Here is a 16,394-nt window from a genome sequence, read left to right on the forward strand (position 1 = left end):
CCCACCAGTCCACATACTCAAACACTCCCCACCCCCGAAAAGTGAATTTTGCTATACTTTGTCCTGCCCTTCAACACTCCTCTTAAAGGCGTTATTTGAAGAGCCACATGTGAATGGCGCCGAAGTGCGCATGATCGACCACAGGTCCATTTACATGGTGCTCTTTAGCCACGTAGCATATTGCCCAGCCACGTAGTTTACGTAGTATATTGCCCAGCTACGCACAGAGCCACGTAGTATACAGCACAGAGCCACGTAGTATACAGCACAGAGCCACGTTGTATACAGCACAGAGCCACGTAGTATACTGCCCAGCCACGTAACTGGGCAGTATACTACGTGGCTGGGCAATATACTACGTGACTGGCCAATATACTACGTGGCTGGGCAGTATGCCCAGTTACGTAGTATACAGCACAATCACGTAGTATATTGACCAGTCACGTAGTATACAGCACAATCACGTAGTATATTGGCCAGTCACGTAGTATGCACCATATCCCTGTTAAAAAAAAAAAAGAATTAAAATAAAAAATAGTTACATACTCACCTCCTGGAGCCTCCGGATCGAAGCGTCCGTTCCCCGATGCTTGGCGTGCAGTCCGGTCTGAAGATTGCATTGCGGTCTCGCGAGAACGTACGTCATCATCTCGCGAGACCGCAATGCATGCAGCGGTCACCAGGACGTCGCGCGGAGCGGAAAAGGCCGGTTCCTGATCCGGGGGGGCCACCGGAGGGTGAGTATGTAACTATTTTTTATTTTTTTATTATTTTTAACATTAGATATTTTTACTATTCATGCTGCATAGGCAGCATGAATAGTAAAAATGTGGTCACACAGGGTTAATAGCGGCGGTAACCGAGTGCGTTACACCGCGGTCAATGCTGCCATTAACCCTGTGTGAGCGCTGACCGGAGGGGAGTATGCGGACGCCAAGCACTGACTGCGGGGAGTAAGGAGCGGCCATTTTCTTCCGGACTGTGGCCGTCGCTGATTGGTCGCGGCAGCTATGACAGGCAGCTGGCGAGACCAATCAGCGAATGAATAACCGTGACAGAAAGAAAGAAGGACAGACGGAAGTGACCCTTAGACAATTATATACTGTATATATATATATATATATATATATATATATATATATATATATACATATTTAAGACAGCATTATACTATATTATGATGCATACATCACATAAGAGACACCGCGACTGCTGAATATATATCACATTGAAACTACTGTATATACAATATATAGTTGATACTGCGACTGATGTGTATAGTTGTAGTATCACCTATATATTGTATGTGATACTGTGACTGCTGTACATACATACATTATATAGGTGAAACTGATTATATATATATATATATGTTTCACCTATATAATGTATGTACAGCAGTCACATTATCACATACAATATATAGGTGATACTACAACTATACACATCAGTAGCAGTATTGCCTATATATAGACTGCTGTATATACATTATATAGGTGATATTGCGATTATATACAGCAGTAGCAGCCAGTATCACCTATATAATGTATATATAGCAATCTGTATCTTATATATGTGGGCAATACTGCTACTGATGTGTATATACGTTATATAGGTGATACTGCTGTGTATACAGTGGTGTGATATATACACACACCCCAGTGTCACCTATATAAGGTATATACGCATCAGTAGCAGTGTCACCTATATAACATATAGACTGCTATACGTACATTACATAGGTGGTATAGCGATTATATACAGCAGTATCACCTATATAATGTATATATAGCAGTCTATACACATTATATAGGTGCAACTGCTGTTTATAATCACTATACCACCTATATAATTTACGTATAGCAGTCTATATGTTATATAGGCAATACTGCTACTGATGTATATATGTTATATAGATGATACTGCTGTTGTGTATACATGTACATATATATATACATAAACACACCCCACAGTGTCACCTATATAAGGTATATATATGCATCAGTAGCTGTCACCTATATAAGATATAGATTGCTATACATACATTATATAGGTAGTATAGTGATTATACACAGCAGTATCACCTATATAATGCATATATAGCAGTCTATACACATTATATAGGTGCAACTGCTGTATATACATAAAAAAAATTCATCTTGGGAGTTGGGACTAACCCAGGTCCCTGGTGAGGTCGGGAGGATGAAGGGCTGAGGTGGGACGGGTCCTGGCCAGCGTCGGCGATGAAGAGGATCCCAGGCAGACAGGCAGTGGTGAGCAGCCAGTTTTCTCTGACGCTGGTGCAGGCCGGCCAGCGTCAGACGCACAGTCAGGTGGAGCCTGGAGGCGCCCTATGCGCGCGCGCGGGACATTTCAAATCTTTCGTGGTCTGATCTCCTGTGTGCCTGCGCTGGCACAGGCAGCAGACGAGCGCGCGCAGGACCTAGGAACGCGGCCGTGCTCGTGCACTAGCACGGCCGCCGCGGCGCTTCTCAGCCGCCGGCAATGCGCGCGCGCACACACAGGACCTGCCTTTACAAGATTTAAAGGGCCGGCTGGCGGAAATCGCTGCCGGTCCTCCAGCGGCCCTGTCCAGCTGCTCAGGCACCGGCCCGGGGGGCATATGCATTCCTGCCACCCGGCCCAGTCCGCCCCTGCACATCAGGGGCTCTCCAAACGCAACATGGTGTCCCATCTCGATTCCAGTCAATTTTGCATTGAAAAGTCAAATGGCGCTCCTTCGCTTCCGAGCTCTGTCATGCGCCCAAACAGTGGTTTACCCCCACATATGGGGTATCGGTGTACTCAGGACAAATTGTACAACAACTTTTGGGGTCCATTTTCTCCTGTTACCCTTGGTAAAATAAAACAAATGGGAGCTGAAGTAAATTTTTTTGTGAAAAAAAGTTAAATGTTCATTTTTATTTAAACATTCCAAAAATTCCTGTGAAGCACCAGAAGGGTTAATAAACTTCTTGAATATGGTTTTGAGCACCATGAGGGGTGCAGTTTTTAGAATGGTGTCACACTTGGGTATTTTCTATCATACAGACCCCTCAAAATGACTTCAAATGAGATGCGGTCCCTAAAAAAAAAATGGTGTTGTAAAAATGAGAAATTGCTGGTCAACTTTTAACCCTTATAACTCCCTAACAAAAAAAAATTTTGGTTCCAAAATTGTGCTGATGTAAAGTAGACATGTGGGAAATGTTACTTATTAAGTATTGTGTGTGACATATCTCTGTGATTTATTTGCATAAAAATTCAAAGTTGGAAAATTGCGAAATTTTCATAATTTTCGCCAAATTTCCGTTTTTTTCACAAATAAACGCAGGTACTATCAAAGAATTTTTACCACTGTCATGAAGTACAATATGTCACAAGAAAACAATGTCAGAATCACTGGGATCCGTTGAAGCGTTCCAGAGTTATAACCTCATAAAGGGACAATGGTCAGAATTGTAAAAATTGGCCCGGTCATTAACGTGCAAACCACCCTTGGGGGTAAAGGGGTTAAACTTGTAATATTTTTTTAACAATTTGTTAATAAAACTATTGGTTAGAAATGTTCTCTTTCATTTATTTAAAATGTTTATAAGGTTATACACGTTGGTTAAAATATCAAATGTTTAGAAATTCTACTGTGCCTAATAATTTGGAACAGTGCATTTTGAGTTTTTATTCATTTTGGAGACTATACTGTAATCATTGGGAGGTTTCTTCAATAAAATTTGATGTATAAATCTAACGGGTGATGACTTATTAGACTGACTGTCATTTGCACCGACCAGTTAGGAAAATCCGAGAAAAGTGTCATTTGCATAATAATTTGGAACATGGTATATTTTTGCAAAGGTAACGGGAGGGGGGAAAAAAATTCACATTTTTCCCCCAAAAAATCTTTTTTATCTCCAAATTTTGTATTTTAAGGGTGACAGGAGAAAATGGATGCCAAAAATTGTTTTGAAATTTATCCTGAGTACACAGATACCCCACATATGGTCAAAAACTACTTTTGAGGCTCAGTGTAAAGCTCAGAAGGAAAGTAGCGCCATATTACAGTGCAGATTTTGCTGCACTTGTGTGCGGCTGCCATGTTACATTGGCAAAGCCACTGAGGTGCCAGAACAGCAGAACCAGGTGTCACAGAATTTTATACCCTACGGCTGTGAAGAAAAAAAATAATTCACATTTTTACCACCAAGATTGTGTGTTAGCCCCAAATTTTACATTTTCCATACTGGGAAAACCGTAAAATGGCACCAAAATTTGTCCCGCTATTTCTGCTGAATGTAGAAATACCCCATATGTGGCTGTACAGTACTGCTTAGCCATACGGAGACTCGGGAGGGACGGAGCGCTATTTGCCTCTTGGAGCGCAGATTATCCTACAATAGTTTGCAGACTCCATATACAGAACCCCTAAGTGCTAGAAAAATAGAATCCCCCAAGTGACCCCATTTTGGAAATTATACCCCTTTGGGAAATTAGCTACAGGTGTAGTGACGATTTTGACTCCATGGGTGTTTTCTAGAAACAAGTGGGTGGACGTTGCTGAGTGAAAACTGCAAACTGCCGTTGTAGTGACCAGTACATTATGCCCAGTCCATGGTTCTGGAGACACGTACCCGTAAGTTAGGCGGGCTCTCACTACAGAAATGCCAAACCTGTGGGCGCTAAATGTTGTTTAGGCACACTGGGGCTCAGAAGGGTGGGGGCACATTTGCATTTGGGAGTGGAGAATTTGCTGAATTTCATTGGGGGGGGAGCGGGGGGGTGGGCGAGTAGCTCACATTTCTATTGGTATCATTTTCATGCACATGACATTTTTTGATTGCTCTATTCCAATTTTTGGGAGACAGAATTTACAAAAAACAACAATTCAATAATTTTTTTCTTTTATACCGTTCTGTATGTGGTAAAATTGGTAAGGCAGCTTTATTGTTCAGACAGTACAATTACAGTGATACCCAATTTTTATAATTTTTTTATGCTTTGGCGCTTTTGCACAATAAAAACTTTTATAGGAAAAATATTTTTTGCATCGCTTTATTCTGAGAGCTATAACTTTTTTATTTTTCTGCTTATAGGGCTGTATGGCAGTTTCTTTTTTTGCGGGACAAGATGACGTTTTCAGCGGTACAATTTTTATTTACATTCTTTTTTATCGTGATTTATTACACTTTTTGTTCGGCTGTATGATAAAGCATTGTTTTTTGCCTCGTTTTTATTTTTTTACGGTGTTTACTGAAGGGGTTAACTAGTGGGACAGTTTTATAGAGTGGGTCGTTACACACGCTGCGATACCAAATATGTATATATATATATATATTTTTTTTTTACATTGTCCTAGTATGGGACATTACTGTATTACATCAGTTCGTTGATCTGAGCAGCATCTGACAGGCAGGAAGGGGGCGTCACTGGTTCTGCTCTCTGCAGGCACTGGGAAGCCACCTTCCCTGCAGGACCAGGAAGTACTGCGTGGCCATCTTGAGACCATCAGGACAACACGATCGCATTGCGTTGCCCTGATGGAAGCGTGCAGGAAACCCCCTCCCTTCTATGTCGCTGTCACTAATCACAGAGGCATCAGAGGGGTTAAATGCCCGCTATCAGTGCTAGCATCGATCGTGGGCATTGCTGTGAGGTGTCAGCTGTCACATACAGCTGACACTTGCACCTGACCGCCGCGGCGCTCAGCATGAGGCCGCACGATCGGTGTGCTGAACTAGTACTGCCATTTGCGGGAACTCAGTTTCTGCAGAGCAGTACTAGTGCGGCACATGTCGGGAAGTGGCTAAGCACAGGTTGTAATGTAACAAAATAGGCAAAAAGCCAAGAGAAGTGAATACTTTTGCAAGCCACTGTATATAATCCATCCCTTAAGATATATTTGACCCACCTAATTGAGCCAGTTTTTAACAATCCCATGAACCCTTTTTATAGGCGACTCCAGCCAGGTTTTCAAGGTCTGTGCTGCACCCAGACCACAAAGTCACCCGTCTTCCTAGATAAGCTTGGACTATGAACAGTAACTCCCCCATCCCATTCTACTAATACTCATTACTATGAAACCTATTTATAATTCTGGTACAGCTATTGTTCCTTCATCTATGAGCCAAATCAGTTATGTGTACACACCGGACAGCAAAGATAAACTCCATTAATTTCAACATACCGGTATTTCCAGACACAGCAAGGGTGCGGTGAGAATGGACAGCGAGCCAAAGCCATTCGGGAGACCTGTAAAAGTGTCACTTACTGGTAAAGCAGGTGTTCACATCACACATTGGACACCTTAACATCTGGAGACTGCACCCCAGGGACTGTTTTCAGAAAAGGGAGTATAATATGATCTCTATTAATGTGTACATGTCTGAAGAATCACCAGCCACCACCTCTGGAATAAAGGAGCAGAAGAAACGTGCCCTCTGGAGTGATGGACCCACGTCAATCATTGGCATGCTGAGGCCGAATAGAAGAGCTGAAGTCTGCCAAGGGAATGGTTCCAGCAAAAGTGGGAAGAACTGTGAAGTTTGGAGAAAGAATAACAATAGCATGGGATATTGAACTCTCACTTGTTCAAGGAGGTAAAACCCAAAAGAGACTCAAGTCATCATAATCTAGTAAAATACAGGGGCATATAAAAATTTACCCTGGTCAAAATTACCGTTATTGTGAATAGTTAAGCAAGTTGAAGATGAAATTATCTCTAAAAGGCCTAAAGTTAAAGATGACAATTCATTTGCATTTTAGGCATAGTATTTTTTTTCAATTTAAAAATTATAAAAAAGGAAAATGCGCTGATGCAAAAGTTTAGATTTGTGTGCTCAGAAAACTCTGACCAAGGTTTCAGACCTTAATTAGCCTGTTAGGGTTATGGCTTCTTCACCATGATTGTTAGGAAAGGCCAGGTGATGCATATTTCCCAGCTTTATAAAAATAAAGCCTCCTATAACCTTGTGCCATAAAAACAGCAGCCATGGGTTCTTCTAAGCAGCTGCCTAGCAGTCTGAAAATGATGGAGGCCCACCAAGAAGGAGAAAGGTGTACGAAGCTGGCAAAGTGTTTTCAAGTGTTTTCTCAATTTGAAATATAATTAAGAAAATGATTTTAACAGGAACAGTAGAGATCAAGATTAGGTCGGCAAGACCAAGCAAAATTTCCTGTGAGGTGCTCCTAGTATTTCTAGGGAGGCAACCACCGTTTGACAGCAAAAGACCTTCAGAAAGATTTATCAGACTTTGGAGTAGTGGTACATTGAAGAGTAGAACAGAGACTCCTGCACAAATATGACCTTCATGGAAAAAGTCATCCGAAGAAAACTTCTCCTGCATCCTCACAAAATTCAGCATCAGAAGTGTGCAAAAACATCTAAAAAAAGCTTGATGCATTTTGGAAACAAGTCCTGTGAACCGATGAGGTTACAATAGAACTCTTTAACCACAATGATTAAAGCCTTGGGTGGAGAAAAAGGGCACAGAATTTCAAGGAAAGAACATCTCGCCAATCATTAAGATGGGGGTGGATCAATCACACTTTGGGGTTGTGTTGCAGCAAATGGCACAGAGAACATTTCTCGGGTAGAAGAATGGATTCAATGACATTTCAACATATTCTTGATGCAAACATAACACCAAACATCTGTAAAAAAGCTGAAGTTGAAAAGTGGATGGCTTCTACAAATAGATAATGATCCTAAACAAACATCAAAATCCACAATAGAAGGTATTACAATGGACCTCACAGTCCCCTGACCTGAACATCATTGATAAGCTGTGGCTAGACCTCAAAATAGCAGTGCATGCAAGATGGCTCAGGAATCTCACAGAACTGAAAGAATGGATGAAAATCCCTCAGACAAGAATTGAAAGACTTGTCTGGCTTTAAAAATTGTTTACAACCTGCGCTACTTTCAAATGGGGGTGCTACTAGGTAACCAAGCAGGGTGCTCGAACTGCAAAAAATGCCTAATATACAAAGGAAATGTGTTATCTTTAACTTTAGCCCTTTTAGGGATCATTTCATCTTCAACTTGCTTAACTGTGCATAATAAAAGCAATTTTGACCAGGGGTGCCAAACTTTTACATGCCATTGTACATCGCTGGACCTACTCTCTGAAGGGCGCCTGTCAAACCAAGCACAGGAGATCTGGTGCACTATTGATATGACTAAACAATTCAGTGCACCTTCCCACCTACTTGACTTGTTTACATCTATCTCCAACCTTTGCCTCTAGAAATGTCTGTCAAGTAGAAGGAAAGTGGAGATAGATGCCAAACAAATAGGTTGGAAGGGGCACTGAACTGTTCGATGACAGCAAGGGTGGACAGAGTGCCTGTACTTGGGTTGAACAGTCATTTTGTGCTGACAGACTCCATTTAATAGTACAACTGATCATGACATTCTAGAGTATTATGTAGTCCAGTATCTCACTACATATAAAAGTGTTCGTAATGGAGGTAAACAGAGTGGTCTCCTTAGCTGAATCGGGACAAAGAGGGTCTCGCTAATACAGCTTAATGCCCTCGAATTCCTGCAGAAGAGCTGTCCATGTTCCCAGCTTTGGAGGAAAACACAGATGGACGTACTGAAGGCAAAAAGAAGGCAAACAAAAAAAATCTAAATCAAAAGTGTCATAACGAATTCTTCACATCCTCCTAGTTTAAGGGTATTTTACGCTAATGATTTATGTCCTGTGGTATCAGAAAGAAAATAATCATGAACAACAGCTTTATCCAAACCCCGAAAATTAAGATTATTAAATGAATGTACAGAAATGACAACCAGTCACGAAAGGTGCAAATTCCTCAGGTTTATTTAAATAGAACATAAATAATTTCACTTTCTTATTCATGATTGCAGCCCTGTGACCTGAAGTGGTACAGATCATTTCTATGATTTACATGGCATATGTGAGAAACAATTCAATATGGATCGTGTGTAAGCAACATTTTCCATAATGTACAAAAAAAAACAAAAAAAACACACCAGTAAATGACGCCCTGAGCCATCTTCATATTTAAAGAGGTGTTCCCATCTCCAAGATCCTATCCCAATATGTAGTAGGTGCAATAATAACAATAATATTAGCAAATACATTCAATTAGAATTTATAACGGTTTTTCTGGTTCACTATGTCCCTTTCCTCATGTTACAGGACCTTAGGTATCCATGGTTACAACCACTGCTAAAGTGACAGCTAGTTGCTAGTGGTCGTAACCATAGATACCAAAGGTCCTGTAATGCCTGCACATGAGGAAAGAGACATGGTGAATCAGGTAAACTATACATTTTTAATTGGAGGTATTTGCTATTATTACACCTGCTACATACTGGGAGGATCATGTAAATGGAACACCTCTAAGGAAAGCTCTCCTGACATGTCTGTGTTAGTAGTTACTCCTATTTCTCATGAAATCGCAACGCTAGAGGAGCTTTTCTTGCAACTTTGTGCTTTTCCTTTATTAAACCTCACGGAAATTATTTAAAAGTAGACAACCAATGGTTAACATTTCCCTTGCCAATTAGGGGTGCCCCATATACAGTCACAAACATTCAGAGCTAATTAGGCGGTATCCGGGCACGGTCAGACCGCTGTATAAATCCGCCCTCAACGCTTGGACTGGCTGCAGCTCTCCCGACCCGAGTGTGACAGCTGCATATAAATACATCAAAGGTGTCACACTTGTCAGGAGAGCCACAGTCAGTCCGAGCACTGCAGTCCGATCTCAGTGTGAAAAAGGGCAAGGTCTTGAAGGGGTTAATCAGTTTTGCATTTTCGTTTTTCGCTCCCCTCCTTCCCAGAGCCATAACTTTTTTTATTTTTCCGTCAATATGGCCATGTGAGGGCTTGCTTTTTGCGGGACGAGTTGTACTTTTGAACGACATCATTGGTTTTAGCATGTCGTGTACTAGAAAACGGGCAAAAAAATTCCAAGTGCGATGAAATTGCAAAAAAGTGCAATCCCACACTTGTTTTTTGTTTGGCTTTTTTGCTAGGTTCATTAAAATGCTAAAACTGACCTGCCATTTTGATTATCCAGGTCATTACGAGTTCATAGACACTAAACATGTCTAGGTTATGTTTTATCTAAGTGGAAAAAAAAAAAATTTCTAAACTTTGCTAAAAAAAACAAACAAAACGCAAGTTTACAATAGCCGTAGTGTCTCCATTTTTCGTGATCTGGGGTCAGTTGAGGGCTTATTTTTTGCGTGCCGAGCTGACGTTTTTAATGATAAGATTTTGGTGCAGATAAATTCTTTTGATCGCCCGTCATTACATTTTAATGCAATGTCATGGCGCAAAAAAAACCCCGTAATTCTGGCATTTTTAATTTTTTTCTCGCTACGCCGTTTAGCGATCAGATTAATCCTTTCTCTTTTATTGATAGATCGAGTGATTCTGAACGTGGCGATACCAAATATGTGTAGGTTTGATTTTTTTTTATTGCTTTATTTTGAATGGGGGGTGAATTAAACTTTTATATTTTTTCATATTTTTTAAAACTTTTTTTTTTTTTTTTACTTTTGCCATGTGTCAATAGCCTCCATGGGAGGCTAGAAGCTGGCATAACTCGATCGGCTCTGCTACATAGGAGCAATCGTCAGATTGCCCCTATGTAGTAGATTTACTGCAATCCGGCATCAACAACCATAGAGGTCTCAAGGAGACCTCAAGTTATCATGCCGACGCATCGTTGACCCCAGATCATGTGACGGGGTCGGCGATGCGCTCATTTCCGGCCCGAAGCGGTAGTTAAATGCCACTGTCAGCGTTTGACAGCGGCATTTAACTAGTTAATAGCGGAGGGTGAATCGCCATTCCATCCGCCGCTATTGAGGGCACATGTCAGCTGTTCAAAACAGCTGACATGTCCCGGGCTTTGATGCGGGCTCACCGCCGGAGCCCGCACCAATGCAGGGGATCCGACCTCCGCAGTACTACTGCGGCGGAGGTCGGTAAGGGGTTAATACGGCCATCTGGCTGCGCCCTTAGTGTGTGTAGGGACATGTCCTGCTGTAAGGACCCAGTTGTCAAACTATTCCACTTCCAGGAAGAAAAATGCGAAAGGCACATTGCACAGTTCCAATAAAAGATGCCCTGAAAATGAAAAAAAAAATATAGCCTTAAAAAAATACATGTCAGGAGTTGCGTGCAAATCTATTCTACAGTGATCTGCGACCGCTGGAATAGGAGAGGGAGTTCAGCCTCTTACCTGTTGGCATCCACGGTTCTTCTTTTGACTAGCCAGGCCGTGGACGCCATGAGGTAAAAATCCATACTCCCACCCCACAGATCACTATTGAGACTTATCAAATGAGACAAGATTATCGATTCGCACCAACTCTAGTCAAGAGAGATGACGGCTCCTCTCTAAAGGGGTTGTCACTAGTGATGAGCGAACGTGCTCGGATAAGGTGTTATCTCGGCATGCTCGGGTGCAGCTGCATGTCCTGCATGTTCGACAGCCGCAACACATACGGGGATTGCCTAACAAAAATGTTTTACCTCACAGAAAGCATTCCGTGCTGTAAATGTGCAAGAACATTTTTTTCCATCTAATTGTAACACATTTTTACTCGAAAATCTATTGATTATTGTGTACTTTTTGTTTGCGGTCAACCCCTTTAAGTTTTATTTTGTTTTTTGTTTTTAAAGAAAATGCGCCATGGAAATTTTTACATTGAAATATTTGTGGAATTATCATCATTATCAAGTTCTCGGCCATTGTAAAGAGATTTGCATAATGGCGACATTTACGATATTCAGGACGCCATATAAACTGGTGCTTTATTGGTCCCTGAGGCAAGTCACTGCTGGTGACCCGACAAGCATGTGGTAATTTCTCCTAAAAAAATGAAGGTGGACATTTTGTAGCTCAATGATTTCACTGGGCCTCATCTTTAAAAACTAAAAAGTAGATATACAGGGAAGGTGTCGCCCATGACAACCAAATAACCAGCTTTACAAGGGAGAGAAAATGAAACCGGTCATCTGATTGGCTGCTATGGGCAACTCTCACTGTCTGCACAGAGGCCACAAAATGTCCGCCTGTACGAGAAATAATCACCACATACACACCACATACACACATTAAATCACAAGTAAATTACAAAATCATTTCTCGCATCTGTATGTGGATACGCAAATTGCACAAATAATGACATTCATTAAAAAAAAAAAAATCACAAAAAATTTTAAAATAAAAACAGACAAAAATCACATAATCAAGATCCTTATAACATGAGAAAGTATATTGTTGTGGCAGCTTGACAGGGCTGTGTAGTCGGAGTCGTGGAGAAAGAGCCCATTTTGGTGGAGTCGGAGTCATGGAAATTGGGCAGTCGGAGGTTTGGCTTACCGACTACACAGCCTTGGTTCAAACCAAGCACCGGCGCTCGATTCACCATGGTGGGGCCAAACATTTATTCCCTCCTGCTCGTTTTCCCGCCATCTCCACCATTGTATGAAGTCACAGCTGTCAACGAAGATGGTGGTGGAGATCGAAGTCAAACCAGTAAGTGGGGAGGTGTATTATTATTATATTTTTCGCTCCACCGTTAAGCACCGGGAGGCAGGACTTGGTTTGAACAGTCATCCTGTGCTGATAAATGTCCTTTTAAGCTGGAGGGTAGGAGTAGTTCCTAAAAATGACATTGTTATCACAGATTGGCGAAAGCGGTGGAGGAAAAAGTGCAGAAACTGGAAACAAATGTCGGAGTTTATAGAAATGTCTGGAAAACTGCATTGTAAAGTGGAGTGTGACTAAGATTTCTCACAATCATGCAATGTTTTTACGAGGCGCTAAAGCAGACAGACAAAGTATTGCCTGAAAATAATCAGTATAACCTGTAATTTATTGATCTATATCTCTGTTCATTGTGGGCTTAGGTGTCCAGTGGGCGGTCCAAAAGTTAGTTCCTCCCACTGGACTCCTAAGCAGAGATTAGGTACTTGTTATACTACAACATGTACTAATCTCCTCAGCTGCTTCCTATATTTTTCATGGTAGATCGGACTGCGCTCCCTTTCGAATAGTCCTGCTCAAAATGTCATCCATCATTCTGCTGACTACTTCTGAGCTCTGACTTCACACCTCCCTACAGTCCCCACTGCTTCAGTATGTCATTTGATAAATTGGTATTTTCTGATGTGTATTGTACTGGCGCGGGGAAAGAAACCCCCAAATATTTTTCTACATGTAGCAGCCATAGCTAAGGAATAAGGTGACAGTGCTGTATGGTGGACACAACTCTGCACCAAACATTATTTTATAGAGATGACTCTTTCTATGTGATCGCTTCAGTACAGGTCAGAAGCTCACAATTATATATTCTGAGGTACAAGACACAAGCCTCAACTGATTAAAGGGTTACCCTTGCAAGAAAACAAACAACTTTGCAATATACTTGTTATGAACAGTCCTAACCGTTCTTAGTGTTACTGTTCACTTCTCGGCACCTAGGTTACCAGCCACCCACTGCAGTCTAGCAGCGGTGGCAGAACATGGTCAGTGGTCAGAAGCGATTTCTAGAGAGCTGATAAGCGTTGTTCTGGAGCTGGTGCAAGCGGTTAATTCTCAATCCATCCCGACTGCAGGCTGTATAGACAACAAAGCTGCCTCATGTAGCAACAGTGGCATGCACAGTCCAGACCACCAGAATGACGGATGCCACTGGTCCGAACTATCAATCATGCAGAAGTGCAAGCAGGACGCCCAACAAGCGGTGCGCTTCTGCAGAGGATGAGACAACCCTGTTAATGACAAGTACATGTGAGGATCTATTCCCTATGACTATGGTCAAGGAAGATTTTTATAAAAAAAAAAAAATATATATATATATATATATACCGTATTATTGCATTGGTCCAATTAAGTTAGCTCTGTAAATCACATTATTCTGTCTGCGCTTTATACTTTAATCGAAGGACATACAATCTTTAAATATACAAAGACAGGGACTGAAAAAGCAACAAGTTCTTTCCCGATCATGGGCCCACGGGCGGTGAGCTGACAAAGGCTACGTTCACATTGGCGTTCCGCCAATGTGCGTCGCTGTTGCGCCGGCGACGCAGCGGCGACGCGTGCGTTTTTTGGGTGGCGTTTTTCGACACTTGCGTCGTTTTCGACGCTAGCGTCGGACGCAAGAAAATGCAACAAGTTGCATTTTCTGTGCGTCCGATTTTGGTCAAAAAACGACGCACGCGTCGCAAAACGCACGCGTTTTTGCGTGCGTCGCGCGTTGCGTCGCCGACGCAGGGCGGCGCAACGCTAGTGTGAACGTAGCCTAACGAGCAAGTGATCATTGGTTCGCCGATAGCATCTTTTCTGAGGACCTAAGAAGCATTGTTTTCGGCAGCACATCTCTTGTCTAAATAGCAAATGTGCTGCCGACCATAACACCAACAGTACCAGGACTGGAAAACTGCGTAAACATTTTGCACATCGGCCCGTTTACAAGGGGCATTAAACAAGAGCTGATCATCTCAATATACTGAAAATCGCCGATATACTGATGGCGTCTCGTACCGGCCAGGGAGCGTGCCGTGATCATACCTATTAGAACAGGACGTGCGCAATGCCTGACGACTGTGCACAAGTGGCGTCTTCAGTGACGCTCACCCGCCATCATACGTACGAGATGCGCTGGCAAATCCTTTCACTTTACTGTAATATGTATGGAGGGGCTGTGACTACCACATTTTTCAGTTCTGACATTTTCTAAAACCGTTGAGGTGAACGATAATAGATTGTTTTACTTTTTTTTTTTTTTAGCTGTAAATTGTCACACTGAAGAGAATAAGATGGTTTCGCCAACAACAGAGAATATCGCAGCAGTAAAAACCTAATTTTACATTCCCCATCAGGGCACAGGGACTTCGCAAAGAAGGGTCTTCTGCTCGAACCCTTTTCTAACAAGAGTTTGTCACAAAACCACAGTGAAAACCTCAAGCAGCTGGTCTCCCGTTCCACAAATTGCCTCATACGTGCATTTCCATACAGATTATGGTCATATAATTCTCTAAACTCAACTAAAACCACCTATTAATATACAAAATAATCTATTCTAATGAAAGCCGCCATTTTATGACATTAATCTACCACATAATGAACAGTTATATACTGAATTCTATCTTTTTACATAGTGCAAAACAATTCTAAATTCTGTTCCTATCAGGTCTGTTTCACACGTCCGACATTCACGATGTCCTGAAAGTCTGTGGGTCTACTGACCCAAACTCTACAGCAGGGGTCCCCAAGTCCAGGCCTCGAGGGCCACCAATAGTGCAGGTTTTCAGGATTTCTTTAGTATTGCATCGGTGGTAATGTGATCATCTGCACAGGTGATGATTCCAACCCCTGTGCAATACTAAGGAAATCCTGAAAACCTGCACTGTTGGCGGCCCTCGAGGCCTGGAGTTGGGGACCACTGCTCTACAGCCTTGTGTAATACATATGAGGCCACCGAGTTCAGTCAGGAGACACATCGCTGGTCCGGACATTCCTGTCTGTGCTCGGTCACTGAAGGTCAGCTGTGTGAAACCGGCCTGAAGAGTCAGGCTACCGAATTACCACATTTGCCATGGTGCTCAGTGAGGCAGGTCAAGCACCATGGTCGACAAATGTCAGCAATGGCTCGAGTTGTTCATAATTTTACCTACATAGTGAATATCTCCGACCCGCCATATAAACAATGGGACAGTAACCAATATAAAAGTACCTGGGGTGAACGACTACTAGAGGGAACATTGCACCTCAAAAAAAAAAAAAGGAGTAAAGTCTGCACCCACCAGGAAATGCACCACACAGGGCCATCTGGGGCGAATACTACGTACCCACCTGGATCGGATACGTAGAGGATTTCTGACACGGTACAGAAGCAGCATTGTGGATTGGAGCGCCCATGCCCATTAGACCAAAGTCGTTGAATCTTACGATATCGCAAAACAATCTAACGAATATGAGGTACTATTGACTCACCCCTAACAGATGACGTTGGGGGAGAGAAGGATCTGGGCTGCTGACTATCAGTGGTCAACCGTTTTGTTTTCCAGAGGTGTCACTAGGCCCATAACTATCTAATTTGTGCGAGGCCCCAAGCTTTGCTAAAAACTCATCCGCATGCTACGGGAAAAATCTGCAGCAGAAATGGAACATTGATGCGGATTTCAATTCCACAGCATGATTTCAGTGCGGATAGCTTTCGAAAACTGTTATATAATAAAGCACAGTTTCTCTCTATAAGCCATGTAAAACATTTCCTGCAAAGATCAAGTACAAGTCCTTGAGATGCCCTCTTCTCTCAGCGTTTAAAATTGTAGGTGGCCATTGTTTGGCCATAACTGTGCCGGAAAAGCAGGGTGATAACCATCATTACAGCTGGG

This window comes from Ranitomeya imitator, chromosome 4, assembly GCF_032444005.1.
Source record: "Ranitomeya imitator isolate aRanImi1 chromosome 4, aRanImi1.pri, whole genome shotgun sequence".
NCBI lineage: Eukaryota > Metazoa > Chordata > Amphibia > Anura > Dendrobatidae > Ranitomeya > Ranitomeya imitator.